Below are 25,250 nucleotides of genomic sequence, written 5' to 3'. Positions count from 1 at the left end.
AAACAGTTGTAAATGGCTTACAGTAGGAACAGCATGAGGCACTAAGGATTGGATGGGAAGAGAGAGGAGGAATGAAGGCGTATTCTGCATGAATGTGACATGTTGGACCCACAGAGCTCAGACTCTGTGGAAGAAGAGAAAGTGGGGCTGGGTGTGACTGGGTCCTGCCCTTATACAGGAGGGCAAAGGGCTTCCTTTATTTGTGGCCCAAAGGAACACGGTAAGCCCTGTTCTGATTTGAGTCAATACCCAACTTGTCCTTCAGAATAGGATCCTGGCGGTGACTGTAGGTCTACAGAATGGCGTTTGGACTCTCAGAAGGGAAGCCACCAACTTTCCCAAGGCCCTAGTTAAAGAGTGACAATTGAGAAGTGGGTTGCCTCGAGTCTGGAAGGGCATCAACTGTAGAGCAAAACAAACAGCCAAAAGCTCCATGGAAGAGTTTTGATTAACATAGTAGAAAGAGGGAAAATATGGGAGTCTGTAGGGATTTAGGTGCCAAGGGCAGCAAGAATAATTCCAGGCCCTGTTGGTTGGTGAGCCTGAGGCTGTTAAGACACCATGCAGTTTGGAGCTGGGTGTGGCTATGCATGCAGGTAGCAGGTCTCTGGGAATACAGGCACTGCCTAGGGAATAATTACAACTATTTTTGTGGGAAATTCAAATATATCCTTTGCAATATGTGCTGGAGTACACATGCATGTAAATCAAATATACAAATGACAGTTATGTCTGAATGGGCATCATCAAGAACAACACAGGTGACAATCTTTTCAAAGGTCAGCTATTTATAAAGTCCCCCATTATTCTTAGATTATATCTGTCATTTTAAAAGGGAATCTTCCCCCTCTGCCCATCATCTATTCGACTGTGCCTGATGGAGGAATTTAGCTTGGAGAAAGCTGGTCATGCATTGACAAATGAGGAAATAACCCAGGTGGCCATACATGTTGGACTTCTAACATAACCATCCTGTTGTACACAGGAGAAGCTCAAAGCTGCAAATTTGGGGAAGATTTTTGGACAAATCATTAGAATGCTGCCCTCTTGGGTCAATAGGCTCAGGCCATCACTCAAATTTTATTATCTTTAATTTTTCCTTCTTCTGTTTATATTTCCACAGATGCTTGCCCACTTTTTATGTGCAGAGTGAGTTTAACACAGTAAATACATTGCAGTGGAAAGAGCAGAGCTTTTGGATTCACATGCACCAACATTAGTATCTATTCACAGGGAAGTCAGTTTCCTTATCTATGAAATGGGGATAATTATACTTACCCCAAGTTTTGAGAATCAGTAAGATACTATATAGACAGTATAGTATTAGATATAAATTTATTTATTTATTAGACATTTATTAGACATAAAATTAATACCAGTCCCATTCTTTCTTTTATACTGTTTGTGATTATCAAGAGATCTCAGCTAGTTGCATTTACCCCCTGTGGCATTCTAAATATGAAAGCATAGTTGCAACATCTCCAAAGTCTAGCATCCAGATACAGATGTGCTCGCACTGAATGGCTACCATGGAAAGACTCATTTGAAAAAACTCAGTAGGTATGTCTTTGTGAAACAATCACATCAATAAATCATGTATTAAATGAGTTTAGCTAACCACCTACAACACACTATGGGCCATTAATTGGTCTTCATTTATATTATGGACGGAAAAAATATCCACAGGGAGAGTTCGCTGAATACCAAGTAATTACATTTTCTATTGTCTATACTGCACATTGGCAACATTTAGAGCAAAGCCTTGAATCTCATGGGGCTCATTCACATGCAGCCTGCAACTCCTTAATAACACCTAAAACTCTCATATAGGAACACGGCAATTAAGTTCTACAGGCCACACTGTATGTTTCAATGAAAAGCACTAACACACAGTGGTTACTTGATCTCTTTTTAGACAGCCTTGACATAGCTCTTCAACTTCTGCATGATCTTCGACAAGTTACTTGACCCCTGTGCCTCATTTCCTGATCTATAAAGTGAGAATGAAAATAAAGGGTATTTTCCTCACTGGGCTATTATGAGGATTCCTGGAAAACTGCAATTAAAGCACTTGATACATTGAAATCACCAAATAAATGCTATCACGATGTTTCTCACCTTTCTTCAAACAAGATTCGTGGAGCTTTATGACATATATGATATGATTAGAACAGAAAGGACAAAGAGAACAGGAATCCTCCAGTAAAAGCTGGTAGCTGTTCGGTGGGGTCTTCCACTCTGCTACAGGGCTCATCTTCCTCAAGCCCGATCCAGACCCAAGTGCCCTGGTGAGTCCTGCATCTGTGCCTCAGAACCTATAAAATGAAGACTGTTCTCACTAGCTGCCTTTGAGGCCTTCCGTGGGGTGGCCTCTGCCCACCCCGCAGGCAGCACTCACCCTTTCATTGCTCTTGAAACTCTGTAGATAGCCCGTCTTTTTTCTGCACAATATCCTAGATTTCTGCTCTGCCTCTTGTCTCCATCTGAAACACTTTCTTCTTCCTTCCTTACTCTCCCATCAATGGCCATATAGCATAGGAAGGGTTAAGAAAGGAAGCCTATGGGGTCCCTGGAAGAAGGTCTCCCCAAAAGGCCAACATGTTCAAGGCAGTGGAGACTAATGGGGAGGCCTGAGGATTCCAGAGAGCGGGAAGTGAAGCTCCTCAGGGGATCCACATTTGGGAAGGACGCAGGCTATAGAGAAGACCTCCTAGTGCACGAAGCCATTAACATAGACCGGAATTCAGAGGTGAGTTCCACCAAATTAATGTTGAATGTTGATTTATGCTAATGACACTTAGTAATGTAATTCTCTGTAAGAGCATCTGTACAGTATTTCAGATATTCCCAGAGGTGCTTAGACAGAGAGAGAGTAAGTCAACCAGATAATATTGTGTGAAATTAATTAAGCGGGGACTTTAATATAAGGAAGCTCTGAATTGGAAAATACCTGTGTTTTATATAAGCATTTTCTTCCACTTCAGTTGCAGTGTTTAGGTTTGCCTGGAATTCTTGTGGTAAAAGAATTTGGAGTAGACAACCTGTGATCTTAGGCTGATGCATAAGACAAGGTTATAAAGCTTGAGGGCTGGATTAAACCTTTGAAAGCCCTTTTATATATTTTCATATTCGATACAATAAAATATTACACAATATAACACATGTGAAAATTTACAAATGCTAAATTAGTGATAATAAGCACTATATTACTAGTTTCTGTAATAAACTGTAGTTAGATAATATGAAAGCTGTATTTCAATAATTAGTGATTTTTAAAAATGTAATAAGCAAACCTACTGTCAAAACAAAAACTAGGAAATTGATAATATGCTTCTCCTGGACCCCAACCATATGAATCTATTTCTTCAGGCAACCAACTTTCTGAATTCCACATTTAGTATTTCCTTCCCTTTCCACATTATACAGTCTTATTGCATCGATAAGCATCCATACAAAAGGTATATATTTGTATGTGTATGTACATTTTTAACTTCGAAAAAGTAATCAGGTTGTAATTACTCAGGCTCTGTTTTTCCAGTTAGCATTTTATTATAGTTATTGATATATTCAGGTCTACTTCTACATTTTAAATTTATTTCTATTTTATTTTTAAACTTTTAAAAATAATCTCCCTTTATGTCCCCCTCTCCTTTTTTTTAAACAAACACTTTAGCACAAAGCACATCCACTGAATTCCACTCCTCAAACACATCTCCTGCTATAATCATTCCAGATTTTAATTTGGAATTATGATGGTATTATAATGCTAGACACTAAATTTTGTATTAGTTTCTCTTTTCATTATGGTTTCTCTTTTCATTAGCTCTTAGCAATTTTTTTATTTTAATTTTTAATTTTTATTTTTGTTTAAAATATTACAGATGTCCCTTTTTCTCCCCAATGACCCATTCCACCCCATCCCACCCCCTCCCCAGTCCCTCTCCTCACCATTGTTGGTGTCCTTGGGTTGTGCATATATGCATATAAATTCTTTGGTTACTCTCTCCCTCTCCACCCACCCGCCCTCCTTCATTCCTCTGACATTCATCAGTTTCATCTATGCGTCCATGCCATTGAATCTATTCTGTTCATCAGTTTATTAAGTTCTTTAGATTCCATGTATAAGTGAGATCATGTGATGTTTGTCTTTCTCTGCCTGGCTCATTTCACTTAGCGTAATATTCTCCAGGTCCTTCCCTACTGTCCCAAAGGGTGAGAGGTCCTTCTTTACAGATGCGTAGTATTCCATGGTGTAAATGTCCCACAGCTTTTTGTCCACTCATCTATTGATGGGCACTGGGGCTGTTTCCAGATCTTAGCTATTGTAAACAGTGCTTCTTAGCAATTCTTAATAGTTTTTTTTTTTTTTTAGTTTTTTTTTAACAATAGTTTTAAACAAAGAATAAAATAACTTTTAAAGCACTATATATTTCTTGTAACATCTCCTAAGATTTATCTATTTTCTTATTGAAGTGCTTTATCTAAACGGTTCCCAGTGTAGGACTTTGGCAAAGTGTCGGAGGCTTTGTAAGATAAAAATACATGTCCTCACATTTAAACAACAGTGAGCTGGATATCAAATTCTAGGTCTTCAGTGCTTTTAATACATTAAAAACGCCACTGTTTTCTTGCATCTCATGTTGCAACTGAATCTGACATTATACGGATTCGATTCTTGTTTCTTTGATGTGACTGATTACCTCCCATTCATTTTTCTTTTATTCAGTTAATATTCACTAAATCCCTTCTATATGATGCACTCAGGCACTGGAGTAAGGGAGTGTACGAGAGAGGCATGGCTACACATTCCTGGAGGTTGCCCTCTAGTGGCAGGCACCTAACACATGCAAGAACATGTTTTTTTAAAAAATTATATATATTTATTTATTTATTGTTTACAGTATTACAGGTGTCCCCCATTCCTCCGCCTTTGCCCCCCCTCCACCCAACCCCTACCCTCCCAGACCATCACCACTTTAATGTCTGTGTCCATGGGTTATGCATATATGCATATATGTTCTTTGGTTAATCTCTTCCTGTTCCCCCCACCGCCCCCTCTAAGATCTGTCAGTCTGTCCCAAGCATCCGTGCCTCTGGGCCTATTTTGTTTGTCAGTTTATTTTGTTCATTAGATTCCACATACAAGTGAGACCATGTGATATCTGTCTTTCTCTGTCTGACTCATTTCACTTAGCACAGTACTCTCCAGGTCCATCCATGCTGTCCTAAAGGGTAGGAGATCCTTCTTTTTTACAGCCGCATAGACATGTTTTTAAGGCCAATTTTAAGGAAGTATTACCTTCTTTCCTTCCATTCTCTTAAAGACTCTGCTCAGAATCTCTATGCCTAGACCATTTGCTTTACCTGAATTGCTACTCCCAGCTCCAAGTTCCTGCTAGATCATAAATAACCTCACCTGAAGTGACTGAAAATCCACTTGACTTACTGAGACTGGATTATTTTCTCAGAGCTGTTGAAAAGTTATACAGAAGTGAATTCATGCAGAGGTTAGTTTGATATAAGGAGAACCACAATCAGGGTTGGGGGGAGAGGTCTCTGTATTCAAATTCTTGCCTCTGCTCTGAGAAACACAGAAGGCATGAATGGTATTACGCTTTATAACGCTGTTTTCCTCTTTGTAGACAAATAAAATGAGGCTCTGTGGCCAGGAAGCAGGTTTGTACAGCTCAGGGAAAATTATGAAGCAGAAGGAAATGAAGTAAACAAAAGATAAAATATTTAAAATATAACCTTGCCCTGCAAGTCTCCAATGTACTGAATCCTCTATGAATTGTGCTTCTTTCCTGAAGAAATAGGAGATGATCACAGACAAATATGTATGCGTGGGCTTTCTCAGCATACCTTTTTGGGTAACTGCAAGAGGCCTTAGCCACAGATTCAGAGAAGAAGGATGGCACCTGGGATTTACTAGGGAAACCTGAATATCCTTGAGAACAGTGGGAACTCTATTTTTAATGAAATAACGCAGTTCGATATATATCTTCCTACAACTCACCATTAATAAAATACTACAGTTCTAGGCCTTCTGGGAACTCAAACACGATCATTGACTTTGAGAGGAATATCAACAAGCACGGACTGTCTGTTCTTTCAACTAAGTTAGACTTCAATATTGGGAACTGTACAGATAGCACATGGCTGACTGATATCCTTCTGCCTGTGAGGATCTGTGGGAGCAAAGATTTTATCAGATAGAGTTGCAGCTCCTTTAAAGGCAAAAGATACAAAGTGCTCTCACAGAGGTCAAGGACTGCCCAAGTTTATCCTGCTGAAGCTGGCTGTGTCCTCTGGCTCCGATCTGCGCATGACAGAGGCCAGGTTTCCAGTTGCACCTTCATTTGCTACCCAAAGACACCACCAGAGAAAGGGCGACTCCACTCATGTGGGTCTGTGTGTGTTTACTCCGTTTTCCTCTGTTTCATACCGACCTAAAACAGCACATATTCTCTTCCCACTCACAGCAATCAACAAATATATTTTAAATAATTATGAAGGAAGATAAGAGAAGTATAGGGTGTCCCCGCTTTGAATAATTATAAAGGCAGTGTTTATTAAAGTACATTTCATTTTCAAAATTGAGCTATCAGTTAAAGTGTGTATACATTTTTGGGGGACACCCTGTATATAACCCAATGAATAATTCTAAAGCTGATGGAATCAGCCTTCAACCTATAAAAATTGGACACTTAGCCGGGCCAGGCATGGCTGAGTGGTTGAGCATGGACCTAGGATCCAGGAGATCGCGGTTCGGTTCCCGGTCAGGGCACATGCCCGGGTTGTGGGCTCGATCTCCAGTTGAGGGCGTGCAGGAGGCGGCCAATCAATGACTCTCTCTCATCATTGATGTTTCTGTCTCTCTCCCTCTCCCTTCCTCTCTCTGAAATCAATAAAAATATTTTTTTTAAAAAAATTGAACACTTAGGGAATAATCATAGCTGATCACTTCAACAAAGCAGTGCTTTGTGTGGTATATGAGACTTTTTAAATTTTAATTACATTTATTGGGATGGCATTGATTAATAATGATATATACACACACACACACACATATATATATGTGTGTGTGTGTGTGTGTGTGTAGGTACACACACAATGGAATTCTACTGGGTCACAAGAAAATATGAAATACTGCCATTTCTGACAACATTTCTGATCTTGAGAATATCATGCTAAGCGAAATAAGTCAGACAGGAAGAGATTTCACTCATGTGTGGGACAGAAAACTGAAAACAACAAATGAACAAATAAGACAAACAAACAAAAACTCATGGACACACAATGGCATATGAAAATGTTTGTCCAATATTCTTCAATATAGGGCCTCTAACTGTAAAAAGCAGACTATTCCAGGTAGTCTTATTATAAGGTAGAGGTTACTTAGAATAACTCATGACCATGAATATGTGGAAAAACATCACAAATTATTTTCTTTCAGCCACGATAAAGGGAAATGTGACGCTTTTATATTTTATACTGGAATAAGAGGGCTATTGTGCATGTTTTGAGTCTACAGAGTTTACACAATTTTTTAAAAATTACGTATTGAATATACAGTAAGAATGTTTATAAACATTGTTTAGGGATAAAGAACTACAATATAAAGAGCACTATGTACCTACTACCCAGTGTAAGCAATAAAAACGCCCATTATTTTAAGGCCCTCACAGGCCCATCACTGACACCAGCCACTATCCCTCCTGCCCCAAAAGGCAGTCACATTCACCGAATTTAGTGTTTTATCATCCTCTCATTGTTCCTCATAGCTTTACCACACTGGTTAATATCCCCAAATATAACATCCTACTTTGCATGTTTTTAAAGTCTAAGGAACCAGCCTTGCCTTTCCCCCCCGTTTTTGTCCCTGCGATAGCTGGGTTGCTGCATGTCGCTGCAGGCTGTCCACCCTTACTGCTGGATGGGCACTGCATTACGTGACTATCACACCCCCCCTCTGTTCCACCGTGGATGGCACTGGAGATTTCTCCAGCACTTTCTACTGTAAACATTGCTGCTGTTAACATTCATGCATGTGTCTTCCAGCCTGGGAGCTGTGGGACACATAAGTAATGTTTTCCCTTAGGTTTGCAGCTAGCAGTGGAATCGCTGGGCAACATGTATGCGTATATTCATCTGCACTATGATTTGCCAAACTGCTTTCCAAATCTGTCTATTTGAACCATGGACTCTAAACAATTCTGCTTGTTCCACATCTTTGCCAAACCTTGATAATATAAGACTTTTAACTGTTGCCAATCTTGTATCTCACTCTTGATTTTAACGTGTATCCATCTGGTGATTATGAGGTTGAGGATGCATGATGATTCTCATCTGTGACCTGCCTATTCAAGGTGTTTTCACGCGTATTTTGTGATTTTTTGACTTTAAGTTCATATTCTTTGAAGCTTTATCTGTGGATATTCTTTGATGCCTGAGCCAAATGTGGATTCATCCAAATATATTTTGCCTTTTCTCCAGCCACTTATTATAAGCTTTATCAAGCTGCAGCAACTTTAAACATTTGGCTTGAAAGTTTTGTTTTTTTGTTGTTTGTATGTTTGTTTTTAATCCCCCAGGCAGACTCAATTCAGGCTGCAAACCATACATTTTGGGCTGCTTATGGTTACTAAAATTTTTAGGAAATTTTTTTTTTCTCCACTCAACGTCTAGATTCAAGGCAATTATTCTTTCTTTTTCTTAAATATATTTTATTGATTTTAGAGAGAGGGGAAGGGAGATGGAGAGAGAGAGAAAAAAACATCAATGAGAGGGAAACATTGTTTGGCTGTTTCCTGCTGGGATCAAGCTCAAAACCCAGGCATGTGCCCTGACTGGGAATCAAATCAGAGACCGTTAGGTTCATGGGAAGACACTTAACCAACTGAGGCACACCGGCCAGGGCAAGGCAATTACTCTTGTTATTACCTGGAGTGGAGATGGCCTATTGGTAATTTACTTTAAAACAAAGGTGGCAGCCTCTTAGGTTCCCAGATTCCTGGGAACGACCACTATGGCACAAAGGCATCATTCCTATGACCTCAGGACCTCTAGACATCAACAGCCTTAACTTCTACCCCATCTCCTAGAAGATTCCACAATCAGCCCCACTCAGTGATGCATCGCCCTGCGGGGAGCCCAGTCACGTTCCTAAAGAGCAAGCCAAACAAGCATCTCACCTTCTTACACAAAAGGGAAAACTTCACTGTGACAAATGCATTCAGGTCTTTACAACCGGAAAATCTAGAAACTATCTTAAATTCAACAGAAATATAAGATTTTATTTTGCAGTTGAGTAATATTTTTATTTTCAATTACATATAGACGGCACCATACATTTCTAAATTTGGAGCAAATCAAGTTTTAGTCTATTCCTGGCACTGAGTTCCACATGTCACATTCCCCTTCCTCTCTCCCTGTGCCAGGACTTGGAACATTGCTACATTTCCCTGAGTATTTTGATAAGTCACATGGAGAATATTTTTGAGGTCTGGAAAAATTGATGTCTCTTGTAACTGAGCAATCTGTTTTCTATTTTTATTAGAATCAAACTCAGTTTTTATAACTTGATGGGCCCACTTTACCCATAACAGTTACCAATTTTTTTGAATGTCTACTATCTGCCAGACAATATGTTATATTTTGCATTCATTTACCTAATCTTTACAACTCTCCTTCATAGCCCAAGATTGTCTGGCTAAGTGCCTGAGCTGTATTCCACCCCAGGTCACAGCTTCCAGTCTCCGGCTTCCCCGGCACAAGGCTGCCTGCCATGCATCTTGAGCAAACAGCCTCCCCATTGTTCAAATCCGGCAGGTGAGGACAGCATTAAACTATTTCTTTCAGCACAAATAGGTTTCAAATTGTTTCGCAAACAACAATAGAAGAACCTTTTACTGTGAAATCTTAATTCACATCCATGCATAATGGGTGTTTACCCCGAAGCCTCGTATTACTTAATAATTATCTAGTTAAATCACATTATGTATCAATCTATCAAGTATGGGATAAAGAAATGGCATAGCCAGTGTTTCCAGCTTTGGTGTTTATGAACAGCTTCCACTGCTCTCCTGCTATTAAAGTGTTGTCATATGCACAGAGAATAGAAGAGGGTTTCCTTTGAATGTCACAAAAATAAAAGAAAAAAACCTTCACAAAGGAGTTCATGATCACAGCCCCAGTAGAACCTGATATATACATAAGTCTGCCAGCTCCTAAACTTTCTTATGCTCCAGATCCCTCCCTGTAAATGCAGCTACTACGCACGCATTTAACTTCTCTCAGGTAGAAACAATTTAATGAAGACATGCATGCAGAGCCATTTGGTTTCTTCAGAGCTAAGAATTTTATAAACAAAAGGCATTATCGTGATGCTCTTGTTATTTTTCATTTGTGATGTAAAAACCTCCCAAATGTAGCCAGAGTATCAAAAAAAATTCAGCCTCACACATCATTGAAAAAGCTTTTATCTTCTTCGCCTTTCTATCTTAGCAGCATTAGTTTAAAAAGTGTCTGATATACCTGACAAGTCAGAAAGAACTACTGTTACAGATGGAAGAGAAACCTATTCTGCATGCAGGCACCATTCCAACAGCGAGCGACTCTCAGGCATGTAGAACCACCGAACAGAGATGTAGGCAAGAGTCGGGGAAATTCTAATTCATCTTTAGTTTGCTTGCTTATTGGCCCATTAACTTAAATCCAGTTTTATTTTCAAATCAACTTTGTATTGGTATAAATTATGTATAATACAATCCACAGAGTTGAACTGTGAAAATCAATGAACTGTGACAAATTAATAAATTCAAATAATCGCATATAGGATATTTTCATCCCATCAGAAAGTTCCCTCATGTGTTTTTGCATAGACCCAGTTTTAATCGTTGGAAATTAGCTCTTATATTGAAATAGATAGTGTTATCTTGTAATCAAATATCCAGTGCCTGAGTTCTTGCCTAGGGCATGGGAGTTGGGGCAGTTGGGAATCATCTGTTGTTCTGTTATTTATGAGTTATCATTTCCTCAAAAAGGCCTTCCCCAAATAAAGGCCTTATTATTTTCTCTTGTCACACTCTGCCTTCTCTTTTCCTTTACCCTTATCACAGTTTTTAATTATGCATTTATTTGTGTATGTGAATATGTATATGTGTGTGTTTATTTAATGTCTACATCATTCATTAGGCTTGGGTCCTTCCAGAATTAGGAATCATGGTTTTTTCTATTGCTGGTATGTTCTTAATTGATGCCTGACACTTCCCTGGCATATGGAGGCGCTCGATAATTATTTTTTGAATGTAATAAATAGCTGGTTCATTTATGCAACATTTATGAAGTACCTGCTATAGGCAGGTGGGCTGCATTGTACTGGAAGTCTACGGGTGAAAAGGGGGGCTTAATGAGGAGATCCTACTCTGTTGAATCCACAATGATGTGTCTATAAAATAATACCTCAGCTATTACCATCTTTAGCCAATTAAAATATTTTCTCTTTTAATTAGGACCCAGTTGACAGTATGTGTGAGGGAAGGAGGGCTCCTCTTTGAGAGAAAAGTCATGCTCTATACTCAACACACTCTGGAGAAAGAAGACTGACTTTGGGTCCTGTCCATGCTGTTCATTAACTCTGTACACTTATGAGTCATGTGACTTCCTTGAGCTATGATTTCTGAATTTATAGAAGGAAGATAATAATAGTTCCAGCCTCATTTGGATGATGTAAGGTTAAATGACTTGTAAATGAGAGTTTATGCTATCTGAAGGGGAGAAAACAATGGATAGCCCGTGTGATGGATTAAGCATAAACCCTGGCATCAGGAAAACCAGAGCTGAAATCTGAATCCTTCCATGGGCAAGAACGAGGACCCTGGCTAAGTTAATTAACATATCCATGCCTCATTTTCCCCATCTCTAAAATAGGACTAATCACAGTTACCTTGTATGATTGATGTGAAAGGACTTAATATTTATAAAATGCTCAGATAGAGACTGCCACCTAGCAGGAGCTCAATAAATGTAGCTATTTTAACTACTGTCACTATTATCATTAAGTTCCCACTATATGCATGGTGTTGGACATAGATTAATTTAAGAATATTTCAGAAGTAGCCACAGATATGCCTAAGACAATAAATTTTGATCATTCAAAGCGATGTTCCCAAAATGTGAATAGGCTAATCAAAGATAAGATTCTAGAGTGAGTTATTTTTTTATTAATTCAGAGCAGAATATCAACACAGTAGAATGATTGCAACTGTATTCAATGGGAAAGATGTGGATTTGACTATCAGGATTTGAATGAGAAGTTTAACAGGTTATTATTTTTTAACTCTAGATGTGGGGAATACTCCAAGGATGAGACTGTGAATGATGTTGGGGGGGATATATTATTAGGGCCAATCTTAATTCTTAAGACACTCTTGTGAAGAAGATATCTGACTGATGAGTGTCTCAGAAAAAGTTCCTTACAGAGATTAAAACCTTGCCTGAAATCAAGCAGCCAGCAAGCTGATATTTGAACTGAAGACTACCTATTTCAATATTGACTTTTTTGAGTATTTCTTCTATGTGTGTTGTTCCTACTACATGACACATACTCTTCTAGGCACTGGGGACGCAGCAATAAACACCACAAACACTGCCCTCATGGAACTCACATTCTGGAACATAGGATAAGAAGACAGACGTTTGGTAGATCACACTTTCTATTAACTCCCTAAGTCCTGCTCTGGGAGTTTAGCATGGCAAATGACATTATCCCTACTTCACAGACGAGGAAACTGGGGGATGAAACTGAGTTGCTAAGATAGTAAACTGAACATTCAGCAGCGTAGCCTATAGCATCTGACTCAAGATCTGGTGTTTTGCTGATTTCCAAATAAAAGCTTCTAATGTTATCCTTGAGTTAGGGCAGGTGTGATCATATTAATAGCAATAGAGTGAAATACAAGGCAAGTCCAACTATTCTAAAGAGGAGGAGGGGTAATGGTTGGTAACAAAAAGCAGATACAGAGCTACCGAGCGGAATGCAAGGCAAGATCAGTCGCCGGGCGCCGACATGAAGCCTTAGCATGTGGACCGTATCAGCCTGGCTTCAGGTTCCAGCACCTCCATTTCTCTGCTCAGTAGCTTTCTTTACACAGTGCAGAGCCCTGGTGTAGCAGGGCAGGCCAGCGGTGCCAGGAGTTAGCACTCCTTCCCCTTTCCCTAGAACCACCAAATGATGACCAATGGGAGTTGGCCTAGCCATACTCTCGGCCTCTTAGGTGGGGTTACCATGAGGAAAGGGTTCCCATGCTGACTGCCAGAGCTCCCCACCAGGGTTCAGCTCCAGGCACCAGGAGGGCTAACTTGGTTAATACCATCTTTTACTGTCTCCCTTCTTCTTGTCTCACTCCCCTCACTCCTACCAGTGATTTTTTGGGTTAAGTTCCAAATAAATTCCCTACAGTAGAATCTTTGCATCAAAGTCCCTGTCTGGGGTAACTAAGATGAAATTACCAATTAATTCATCAAAATAAGGGTGCCCAGCCAGTAGCCTTAGAATTAATGGCTCACTTTCAAAGCCTTATCTGATATCCCCGAAGTCTCCTGCCGATGGAGGGGTTTTTCACTCTGCATACAGACTCTGAGCCGCACCCGCAGGCCTTTCCCTTTGGGGACCTCACCGGCAGCAAGCTCCAGTTCCCAGTGCTGTCAGGACCAGGAAAGGCAGTTTCTGTTGACAAGTCAAATGGAGACTGTTTCCTCCATCACGGAAAGAGAATCCAAGCGCAGTGAAGAATGCCTTTCCCTTCCTTCCCCACCGCTGGTACGCCGATGTTTCCTCTGTCTCCTCCACCCCCTTCCTCCCTTCCTGCCTCGCACTTTCCCTTCCTCCCTTCCGTCTTTTCTTCCTACCCTGTACATAATCTTCCCTAAATTGTAGCCTTTTTGAAAGAAGATATTCCTTTGGTTTAAAAGGTAGGCAGACACAGGAGTGCTGATTAATATCACCTTTCCTCCCTTGATGTCTTTTGTTTCCTAAACCTCTCAGAAGATGTATGGGGGTAGGTAGAGTTACCACGTGAGAAAAAAATTATTAGTATTGAGCTGTACCTAGAGCTCTTTTTTATTACCGAATACAGTACACATAGATTCTTATTAAGAAAGAAAATCCTCTGTGAAGGAAATAATCCATTTCATTTTCTAAATGAGCACAGTGTAGCTAAAAGAAAGAGCAAAATTAGCAATGGAATTCACAGCCCAAACCCCTTGTCGTTTTCTTTAGGAAAATGAACACAGGTAGAGGATGCATTCATTTCATTGCAAGATAGAAGAACTAAAGTCGCCCCATCTTTTTGTATTTAGTGCCTTTTGGCACGAGGCCATGCCTATCTCATTCATTAGATTATCGGAGCTGAAGCCACCACCTCGCTCGGCACATGGGAAAGAGCAGACTTCCTTATTTTGTGAAAACCCACAAAATCACTGGAATCAGAGGCAATATTTGCATGTGCTTTATCAAGGTTCTCTTGGCAAGTCGGTCCCAGGCCATGGGCACAACTGATCAGTGACCCCACTCGAAACACACAGAGGAAAAGTCATTCATTCTATCCCTTGAGGTAAACTCTCAGTGCAAAATAAAACAGGTCAATTATGTGCTCGTAGAAACAAAAAAATAGAACAAAAGTCAAATACACAATTAATTTATTAATGACACACTTTATCCATTAAATTCAATATGAGGTATGCTAGAAAATGTTACTTTATTGTGATATTACTTGCCCCAAATTGACATTTTCTCTCATTTTCAACGTCAATATATTAGAAGTTTAGAAGGAAAAAAACACACATATGTATCCATAGCCAAGAAGGTGGATACTGTTGCAAAAAGTGAATTTCCAAAGCATGTCAACTATGATATGGAAGCAGAGACATGAAAGTAAAGCCATTTCCACAATAACAGAAGTGGAACAAAATCCAGATCCTTGCTCAAAGTGGGGAGCCTGGTCCCCTGGAAGCATCTAAGTATGGCAGGAAATATTGCAAGTCAACAAACAAAACTGGTACGTGCCCTGGCATGCCAATTTTATTTTATTTATTATTTATTTTTAAATATATCTTTATTGATTTCACAGAGGAAAGGAGAGGGAGAGAGAGAGGTAGAAACATCAATGATGAGAGAGTCATTGATCGGCTGCAGCCCGCAACCCGGGCATATGCCCTGACCAGGAATCAAACCCTGATCGCCTGGATCCTAGGTCGACACTTAACCACTGAGCCACACCTGGCCGGGCTGGCATGCCAATTTTAATTAGTGATAAAGAAGTGAGGTCATTATTTATCTATAAAAGCACACACAAAATGACACACATTTAAGATTTAGGTCATAGCGCCGTCTACTTCTGATACTAACCTATTGTTATAATAAACTAGGCTGCAGTGAAAAAATCAACCCAAAGTCATCATAAGTTCAACGCAATAAGTTTATTTCTCATTAAAAAGCACATAGATACCATGTAAAGTTGAATGCAAAATTTTTGTAACTTCTTGAGGTAAAACGCTAGCATTCAGATACATTTCATGCTTGCAGTTGCTCCCCTGTGGAGCAGCGCAAACCTCTATAGGTCAAGTTCACTCCTCTGGCATTAGGCGTAGACGTACATGTTTGGAAAAGCCTGAAAAGTACTTACAGAGCTTGGTATTCATGGTTGCGAAATGTTAACAAACCTCTCCTCTTTGCATGTAAAAAGATAATAGACCTTCAATGTGGCCCATTGGTCTCCAATATTTAGTTTTGTTTGGTCAAGTCAGAAAGGACCTTGTATTAGATTACTATTTATTTGCTTCAGCTGAGAAAATGTTGAGAAGTGGAAAGGCCATTCAGCAGCAGGAGACTGAAGAGTCAGTTAACTACCATAATCACAGTGAGCCTTGGGTTCTACAACAGAAACTGAGGACCCCGTCCAACCGGGTACGTGGCACTTAACTTCTGAGGCTCCAGTTCTTCTCTGCAAAATGTGGTAGATGAGCTATTGATTCAATAGACATTTATGTAGAAATTACCAGGTGCCAAGGGCTGTTCCAAGCACTTTGCATGGATTGACTCATTTGATCTTATGACAAAGCTCTGAGTTATCAGTGCCAGGAATAATGGGGAAAGTAAATCCAAGCAAGGAAATGGAATTTCCTCATGGGGGTTGAATATTTCAGGTAGTCTGGTTAAGATATGTTCTTACTTTATTTAATATTTTATGTGTTATATTGGAGGTCAACTGCTTTACGTAGGAAGTAACATTTGAGTAGTCCTGGATAAATTAAAGAGCCATCCATGTAACTGTCCAGGAGAACAGCGATTCAGGCGGGCAGACCAGCAAATGCAGAGGCTCTGAGGTGGAAACATACTTGAGATGCTGAAAACAAACAAGTGGGCCGCCTTCCCAGAGGAGCTAGCACACACACCCGAGGGGAAGGAGGCGAGATCAGAGAGCAAGAGTTTGGTTTTCTTGTATTTGATGAAAAAACAAACTGGGTTGCCATCCTAAGTTGATTTTGAATGTATTTTCCTAACCTATATGTAAAGTAATTTACATATATAAAAGATACTACATTTTTGTCTTGGCTGTTGTTGCTCAGTTGGTTGAGTGTCATCCCGTGCCCCAAAACGCTACCAGTTTGATTCCCCATCAGGGCCCATACCCGGGTTTTCAGGCTAGATCCCTGTTAGGGGGCATGCAGGAGGCAGCTGATCAATGTTCCCTTCCTCTCTCTCTCAAAATCAATTAAAATATCTTTATAAAAAACGATACTGATTTTTTTTTAATTCTCCCCCTCCCTAGGATATCTTTTTATTGATTTTAGAGAGATAGGAATGGAGAGAGAAAGAAACATCCATTGGTGGCTTCCTGTAGGCGCCCAACCAGGGATTGAACCCACAAGCCAGGTATGTGCCCTGACAGGGAATGGAACCCACAACCTTTTGGTGTATGGAACAATGCTCCAGCCAACTGAGCACCCGGCCAGGGCAGAAGGTACTGCATTGTTAACAATGCCATGACCCCATTATTCCTGTTCATACATTCTTCTCAGGAACGTCTGTGTCTCCAGCAATCTCCTTGGTTCATCCTTCCTCCCAAGCCCAGGCTTAATTTTCTAGGAAGAGGTCCATCACTTGGCACGTAGTGAGTCTATATGATGCATGTAATTCACACTAACGCCTATGGAACAGGCAGCAAAAGTAGAATAGGATCTATGTACCTCAACATCTTCTTGAGGTGATAAGATACATAAAATAAAAACTTTAGATATCTGTGATGCAGAGGATTAGCATAATCTGGAGGACTTCACCTACCATAAACCACAGTAACACAATACCTTCCATTACTCAGGTTGGCCTCAACACTTACAGAGACGTTCTATGGCATACTATATGTGCTAGGTCATGTTGTCTTCAGTCATTTTTTTCTCAACAAAACAGAACAGAAAAAGTTATAGACTTGCCCCGCTGGCATGGCTCAGTGGTTGAGCATTGACCTAGGATCCAGGAGATTGAGGTTTGATTCCGGGTCAGGGCACATACCCAGGTTGAGGGCTCAATCCCCAGTGGGGATCTGTGACTCTCTCATCATTGATGTTTCTCTCTCCCTCCCTCTCTCCTTTCTTCTCTCTGAAACCAATGAAAATATATTGTTTTAAAAAGTACAGACTTTAACTTGTGACTAAAATGGATTCCAGTCCCAGTTCTTTCGATAGGCATTCAAGTCAAAGTGCCAAGGGCAAGATGTGTTTTAAGACCAGAAAAATGTGTATTGGCACAATACAAAAATTTGAAAGTAATAAATATTTAATTCAATGTCTTCAAAATGTATTTTGTTTATATATAACTACTAAATTTGGTATTCAGACAAATATTATATTTGAAAATAAACTCAGCAATAATTGTCACGTATTCCCCCAAATTTCTGATAAATCAAAGCTAATCGTAAGTTGAGTGATATTCTTATAACTAAATAATTACAATAATAATCTTGAAAAACCTGTCAAAATATAGGAAAATTCTATTTAATATGATATGTGAACATATTTTACTTTGTATCTTATAATGAGGATGGGTCCTTCAAATGCCCTATGCTAGGATTATGTCAGAAAGCAGTTTGCATGGCAAGGTGGAAGAATATGGACTCATCACTTAACTTTTCTAACCTTTCTTCTCTTACCATGAAATGGAAAGAGGATACCTGCCTTGTTGGGCTATTCTGAAAAATGGAAATAAGACATGAAAGTCACTTAAAATCTTGTCTGACACCTAGCAGACCACTCACTAACTGACTGTTGTTCTTAATATTATGTATGTTTCAAGCGTAGTGGCCTCATGGTTCTAATAAAAGCTATCCTCTCATCAAACTCTCTGGCTTTTGTACCTCTTCATAGCAGGAAGTGCTGCAACTCATATGCTCACCTCAACAGGCTTTAATAAATATCTTTTAAGTTGAGTGATGAAAGTCATAAATTGAGAAAAATGGAACAGGATTATTAGAGTTAAATTTGAATATTAAAAGCATGCTGCTGTAAATACCAAATTGGAGTTTGAGACAGAAAATATCAGTCAGTGTTGTGAATATCCACATAGGCCAATCAGAAGTTGGAAGATTATTTGCATGGCCCATGTTATGTGGGGGTCAGACTATTAAATCTATGGCTTATTACAGGATAAATGATATGTCCAGGACCTGTGTTGCCTAGCATAGTACCTGGATTTAGAAAGTGTTTAATAAATAGGTTGATTTTATTAGTTGCAAAGTGTTAACAGTAATTTAATATCCGAAACTATTCATTTTACTTTATCGCATAAGTTTAGCAGAAATCCTGTTTTAAATATTATTGCAAATAAATCTTTCTCCAGTTATTTCCTTTCTTTGGTTCTCTTTTCCAGAAGTCTTGCTAAGATAATTTTGATTTAAGTGGGCTTAGATATAGTTTGGCTAAAATGTAAAATAAGGTAATCTGTTAGCAGATACTAAAATACATTCAAAAAAGAGTCAAGCTAAAAAAGAAAGAAAGAAAATAGAGTGTTCTGGACATGCGGTTGAAGCCAACAGACTAGTATAAAACCTCAGAGCAGCCTGAGAAGTAGAAACCACCATAGAGGACCAGAGACTTCCAGTCTGTCAGAGCAGGTAAGAGGCTGAGTGAGGACCCAAGGGACAGAAGGCCTTAGAAGAGAGTATGCACCCTGCATAAGTCTTTGCTTCTACACTGTGGGTTTTCTTTATATTTTCACTGATTTAGGAAATTTCTTTTTTGAGTGATGGCATGCAAATGGTATCTAAGAGACTGACTAAATTAAGTATCTCCAGGACTGTCACTTTCACTGTTCTGACGGTAAGATCATGGGGATAATACTTGCAACAATCTTCTTCTCTCCTAAATTCAGATTTCCTAACTGCACAAAATTCAAGGAGGCTCTAATCCCACCTCGGCTCTTTCAGCCCTGGTCTACCACTCAAAGTAGCAATCAGAGAGGTTTCCCTGTCTATGTAATAATATTATTCAAAGGCATTTGCTTGAGCTTTGGAAAGCTTGGCAGCAGCTTCTCATCTTTAATCGCCAGCGGGTAAGTTGTTCAGATATCCTACCCAAGCAGAACCTCTGCCAAAGCAAATTTCTAAGATGGGGCCCAAAACAGGGACTAAAGGCGCATTCTTCTGCAAATATGAGAGCCAAAAGAGGGGCACCTACATTGCCCAACTTTTCTGCTGGAAACCTAGGCAGTATAAAGCAGAACCCTTAAATGTCCACCTAACATTTGACCCAAGGGAAAAGTCTATGAATCACCCCCAAGGGAAATGATAAAAAATACTGACACCATTTTAAAAATCACAACATTGATTATAAAAGTGAAAAACTGGAAAGTATGTAAATATTGATGATGGCGAACTGGTTAAATAAATTATGACTAATTTATGTTACACTATAAGATATGCATTCAATAAAAGGAAAAAAATTACATAGCTATTGAAAACAACTATAAACAGAAACATGGAAAAAAAATCATTAATAGAAGAAAGATACAAATGACCAGAAAACCTGAACGAATGTTTAGCATCAGAGTGATAAAAAAATGCACATTTAAACTGCAAGTGACATCATTTCCATGTCAAAGTAGACTATGAAATACTAAAGGGTTAATGCTTCCTGTGACGGCCAGGGACGTGTCTGATTGGAACTGGCATCGAATATTAGGAAGCGTTCCCGGAGGGAAGACTCTAATTCAGATACACTTGGCTTGGGAAAATTAAAAAAAAATAATTTCCATAATGAATATATTGAAGGTATCTATTGAAGAATCATGAATATAATTTTACTGGTACAGTACCATACTTGGATTAGAGTTTAGCTCATAAAATTGAAACAAGTGGTCCATAGCCCAACAAAAACCGAGTTTGATTTTACAGCCTTACTTTCTTGGCAGCAGGCAGTCGGGCAGGTCCACCGCGTGGTCCGTCACTGCATCAGGCACAATGCAGCTGGACTGCACGATGCAATGGGGCGGCTCAAACAGGGTGGCTCTATTGTGACCCATTGGCACTAAGAGACCAACCTAAGACACAATCTTATCTTTGAATGACAGTCTATTTTGTGAAGATAATTTATTTGGAGTCAAAAGACCTGGATCCAAATGCCAGCTCTGTCTTTTATCATTGTGGGAGCTCACGTAACTCACGAATTTTCCTGAATTTCAGTTCTGGTGTGTGCAGGAACTGGCTCAGGCTGGCTCGTGGGAGCCAATTGTGAACACCTCTTCCTAGCCCCATGTTCAGTGACGTCGTGTTGGTAGCTTGAAATTAGGCATGATGGATATATTTATACCACAGGAACTAGCAAACATTATAAACTAGGGCTCCTTCTACCCAAAAGACCCAGTTGTAAGACTTTTACCAGTATACCACTGGTATAAGCAAAGGGTTGTTAAACAATATGACTCAGGGATTTAAACGTGCCTTGTGAAACATAACATGTAACGTGAGGTTTTGTTAATGATATCATTCTGTACACAGTGTTTTGATAGATCGCACTTTGAACAAAGAGCTACCAAAGGCAACCTTTACGTTTAATGAAAGTAAAAGAGCTGAGAGAAGAGGGTAATTAATGAGAGATGAAGCAGGCTTTCTAGAACTGAAAGCTTTATGAAAGTTCAGGAAAACAGGAACAAAGAAAGGGAGATAAGAGAAAAAATTAGGAAAAGGGAACATGTAAGAGGTTCTGAAAAAAAAAGTAGGTCAAAATATGAGGATGGAAATTTTAGGCAGAACTGCAAATAATATGAAAGGCGTCTTTTACTTTTAGTTATGTTCTAGAAAAGTCAGATGAGGTCTTTTGAAAGCATTTTTTTCTCTTTTAATTTTCTTCATTGATATTGTATCAAGGTGACTGCTCTTACAATATAATCAATACATGGACATGTGCTTGCATTATTAACTGTCATGTACAATGTTTCCACTTGAAAAGACAAAATATAATATAGGGATACTTTATAAGTAATTCTGTGTGCAAAGGCACACATTTGTGATGACAAAATAAGGGTGCAGTTAAGATTTCAAAGTGCTCTTTAGGCTGAAAATATCTGGTGAGGGTCGAAGGGGAAAACTGAAGTTTTCTGGCACTTAAGTAACCAAGGCCTCACTAGGGCAACATAAGTAGTTCTAAAACCCCACCAATGTGGATGTCATCAATTCCATAAGCAGCCTGGGACCCCCCACCTTGTCTATTTCCTCATTGTATGATCACTTTTAACCATACAACTAAAAGAAATAAAAACTTGTTATCAGCATTATAAAACAAAAACCACTTCCTATTTCCTGTTATTTATAATTCTTCTTCCCCCCTCCCACTCCATTTATTTAAAATAAAAAGTTAGGAAGTATGTGGAAAGAGGAATTCACAGGAAAAATATATTGTATATAAGTATAATGCAGTGTAGGAAATAAAAACATTTTAAAAGGTGAGATTAGAGAGTAATGAAATCACCGAGGTATCAAAAACAGTAATTGGTACAACAAAAATGATCATCATCAATGATTATACAAAATTTTGCCATAAATCATCTTATCGGTAGACCCCTTAACTAATTTCCTCCCTCCCTCCCTCCCTCCCTCCCATCCATCCATCCATCCATCCATCCATCCATCCATCCATCCATCCATCCATCCATCTATCCATCCATCCTTGCCTTTCCCCTTAGGTCACTGCTTTCCTCCACTCTCCCCTCCAATGCACCACCTCGGTCCAGTTCAGAATCGCCCTTATAAAGGTCCTTCTGTAAGGCCCACGCCTGATTACGACGCTCCTGGTTAAAAGCACTGTTACATACACCACGAGAGCCACTGCTCTGCCAGCTGCATCGCAGGCTCTCTTTCCCAGGGCATTTCTTCTCTCTTCTTTCTCTGTGTACCCTAAGCTTCAGCTACATATCAGCAAGACAATTCCCAAATGTCTTACATTTTTTAAAAAAAGGCAAAATGTACAGTAGATAAAACAGGGCTTTGGCAAAAATTTATAACTGGTTTCCACCACTGAGCAGTTGTGGCATAGAGGGGATGCTTTCTGACTTTTCATCTCCTCTGCTTCTTAGTGTATAAAATAAGACCACAGCCTACCTAGGACTATTGTGAGAAGGAAATGAGCTAACATATGCGAACTGCCCAGTAAGATCCCTCTGACACTGTGTCGATGATAAGACGGCATTGACTGTGCCGGATATTCCTCCTTTGCCTCTCGGGCCCCGCTCCTTCCTTTCCCCACTGGCTCTCTACCCCAGGAGGCCTACATCAATAATTAATAATTAGGAAGAAGTTGATTCTTTTGAAATACTCCAGGGGCATTGCATCAAGTGAGTGCTCACATTCTGGCTAACTTCTGACAATCACCTCCCTATGTAGTCTCACTTTGCCGCTGTAAACACGGCAGGCTGACTCCTTTCATCCGCAAGGGGCTCGCAGTGACTCTGGGGTAGAAAGTAACGCTGCTGAGATGTATGGAGGAGCGGAACTGCCACAACAAGCAGCTCAGCTGCGCTTCTTTTCCTGCAGAATTCCAGGCGGACTACAGCTTTCATCTTGGCAGGTGAATCTTAGAACCGAGGGATTTCATAGGGAGCAGGTCAGAGGAAAGTTATGCAGAAAGTCAGAGAAGGACAAGCACCATGTGATTTCACGCCTATGTGGAATCTAATGAACAAAATGAACTAACAAGCAAATGGAGACAGACTCTTGGACAGAGAGCAGGCTGATAGCTGGTGGGGGTGGGGAACTGGGTAGGGAAGTGGGGGGATTGAGCAAAAAAGAAAGAAAAAGGGAAAAAGCCTCATGGACATGCACAACAGTGTGGTGACTGCCTAGGGGAGGGGCTGGGGGAGGTGAGGAGGGCGTGAGGGGGATAAATGGTGATGGGCAGACTTGACGTGGGGTGGTGAACACACAGTACAGTGTACAGATGATGTGTCGTAGAATTGGCCACCTGAAACTTGCATAATTTTGTTAACCAGTGTCACCCCAATAAATTCAATCAAAAAGGAAAAAAAAGAGAAGCTCTTGATTAGGTTTGCTGATATGTTAATATGCTGCAAGCTTAAAACTTTCTAGGAAAGTCAAAGTGTATTAAGGAAACTTGCATATTTAACTTAAGATATTTTATTTTCGGTTCTCCCTTGAGCTTTAGAAACGCAGCATTATTATTCAACAGTATTATGTAAATATGTGTCCTCTTAACTGGGTAGAATTGGGTCCTTCAAAAAGAGTAACCCTGGCCCTGCCAGCGTGGCTCAGTGGTTGAGCATTGCGCTAGGATCCAGGAGGTTGAGCGGTGGTCAGGGCACATGCCCGTGTTGCGGGCTCAGTCCCCAGTCAGGGGGTGTGCCGGAGGCAGTCGATCCATGAGTCATCACTGAGGTTTCTATCCATCCCTCTCCCTTCCTCTCTCTGAAATCAATAAAAATGTATCTTTTTTAAAAAAGAGTAATTCTTCGGAAACTTTTATTGTATTTAACTCCGAAACTGTGTCTGCATTCTTGTTTTCTCAGATGAGTTCAGGCCCATCACCACCACCTGCAGGTCTCACGGTTACCTCTAACTCAATTAACTCATTATTTCTAATACCAACCTTACCCGCTCCTTCTAACTAGCATTTTCTCTTCAGAACTAAAAAATCTATTAAATGTCTCTCTATCACTGTTACCTTTGCAGCATTCCTGGCATAGTAGAAACACAAACTCATTCCTTCTCCCTCTCTCTCTCTCCCTCTCTCTCTCTCTCTTTCTCACAGACACACACATTCTAAAAACAAAAAGATGAAAATAAAGGAGAATTACTGCATTGCTGTGCTTATATTAATTATCCAGTAAATCCAGTTTTAGTGACAATTGCTTTTAGAATACAAGCTATTTCTCTTTCTACCATTGGCATCAGGGTGTTTTAGACTCCTCTGTCTCTCTCTTTTTTTTTTTTTTTTAATATATCTTTATTGATTTCAGAGAGAGGAAAGGAGAGGGAGAGACAGACAGACAGAAACATCAATGATAAGAGAGTCATTGATCAGCTGCAGCCTGCAACCCGGGCATGTGCCCTGACCGGGAATCGAACCCTGATCGCCTGGATCCTAGGTCGATGCTCAACTGGTGAGCCATGCCCAGCCGGGCTCCTCTGTCTCTTTACTTCCCACATCCCTATCAATATTTGTCCCCTCTGTTTTGGTATATCACTGCTCTATCTGTCTTGCTATTTATTTATTTATTTATTTATTTATTTATTTATTTCAATAACCATGTGTAGATCAGAGGTTGGCTGATTACTTTTTTCATTCAATCAAAAAGCATTTATTAAATGACTTCTATTGGCAAGGCATCATGGTACTTTGATTCCTAATTATGCCAAGAGCTTCATAATTATTCTTCATGGATATAGTTCCCCCTGCACTAGCAATGCATTAAAATCCTTTTTATCTTTTTTATTTCTTTGTTTCCGAAATTCCAGTGATGTACTATTGGGTTTGATTTATAGTCAAGATTTCTGGCATGTGAGTACTAGCCACCTGCCCAACTTTGCCTCCCATGATTGCCAAATGTATTTAATCAGTGACAATTTCTAGCCAGATTTATTAGCTTGCTATCCTCTGTGTATACAGAGGAATTTTCTCACCTCTGGACAATAAAGCCATAATTTTTCAAATCAATCAAAAACAGGTCAAAACACACTCCTTACTCT

At 39.7% G+C, this 25,250-nt stretch overlaps 1 protein-coding gene and 1 pseudogene across 5 annotated transcripts in view; one reads left to right on the top strand and one right to left on the bottom strand.

Annotated features, from left to right (window-relative positions):
- The window catches only part of LINGO2 (leucine rich repeat and Ig domain containing 2), a 1,050,275-nt gene that overhangs the window by 341,104 nt on the left and 683,921 nt on the right, over nucleotides 1-25,250 (bottom strand). The gene's annotated exons all lie outside the window — the stretch shown is intronic.
- Nucleotides 2,561-25,250, top strand: part of LOC107543079 (small ribosomal subunit protein eS1 pseudogene) — a 93,261-nt pseudogene continuing 70,571 nt past the window's right edge.

The sequence above is a fragment of the Miniopterus natalensis genome, chromosome 12, assembly GCF_054644295.1.
Source record: "Miniopterus natalensis isolate mMinNat1 chromosome 12, mMinNat1.hap1, whole genome shotgun sequence".
In the NCBI taxonomy this organism is placed as follows: Eukaryota; Metazoa; Chordata; class Mammalia; order Chiroptera; family Miniopteridae; genus Miniopterus; species Miniopterus natalensis.
Note: the sequence above shows the minus strand (reverse complement) of the source record. Positions and strands in the feature narration are given on the sequence as shown.